Source organism: Danio aesculapii, chromosome 14 (genome assembly GCF_903798145.1).
Source record: "Danio aesculapii chromosome 14, fDanAes4.1, whole genome shotgun sequence".
Classification (NCBI taxonomy): domain Eukaryota; kingdom Metazoa; phylum Chordata; class Actinopteri; order Cypriniformes; family Danionidae; genus Danio; species Danio aesculapii.
Window position 1 is genome coordinate 4826883 of NC_079448.1, and position 923 is coordinate 4827805.

The 923-nt window shown below is 34.7% G+C and overlaps 1 non-coding gene across 1 annotated transcript; it reads left to right on the forward strand.

Moving 5' to 3' along the window:
• Positions 1-83, forward strand: trnal-cag (transfer RNA leucine (anticodon CAG)). Its single transcript has one exon. It is a non-coding gene; the product is annotated as a tRNA-Leu (tRNA).
• The last annotated feature ends 840 nt before the right edge of the window (positions 84-923 follow it).

Here is a 923-nt window from a genome sequence, read left to right on the forward strand (position 1 = left end):
GTCAGGATGGCCGAGCGGTCTAAGGCGCTACGTTCAGGTCGTAGTCTCCCCTGGAGGCGTGGGTTCGAATCCCACTTCTGACATACTAGTTTTTTTTTTTTCTTTTTTTGGATTGGTCATCGTAGTACAATAGTAAAACAGGGAAATGGTGAGAAATAACAAGGAAATAAATAATACTAGTAATAAATAAGCAAAGTACAGAGGACAAAGTATACATTATATACTATTTATAAATTTTTAAGTCCAAGTTACAGTTTTTACACTTCACATTTTTGTAATGTAATTAGTCACAAATAAAATTCTACAAACTAGGTGAGGAGGAAGAGAATTTACACTTGTGAATATATTTATATAAACAAATTAATATAAACCATTAATATAAACAAATTACCTATATAGTCTATGTTATGTTAGTCATGAGAAAAGTAACAAATGATATCACACAGAAAAATCAATGCTTCTGTTAAACTACACTTTTTTCATGGAAATGAGTGAAATAATGTCATACGACACCAGCGAGTGGTTAACAGCTTAATGGAAATGTTGTTCAACCTCAAGACATGCATAATTTATGCTGTTTTTTAGTACCATGAATAATATATATTTCTAGAAATCATACAAGTATAGTACAAAATGCCATTCAGTAATAATTACAGCCCTTGGATATTATGTACCTTTCTGCAATTGAGGTAAAGTTAGTTATATATTTGCACATTCACACTTTCTCCTTAATAATTATTTTCAATTGGTGTTGCAGATTAAAGTGGGGGTTGGTTGGGGAGTCGCGGAAGAAAATGAAGAGCGGGCGGGGGGGTGATGAGGAGGGGGATCGGTAAAATGAGGTGCTGGATCAGATTTCAGTGGTGCCAGATCCGGCTTGTTTCGGCACAAATTAAGCCCTGAAGTTAGAACTGGGTGATAAA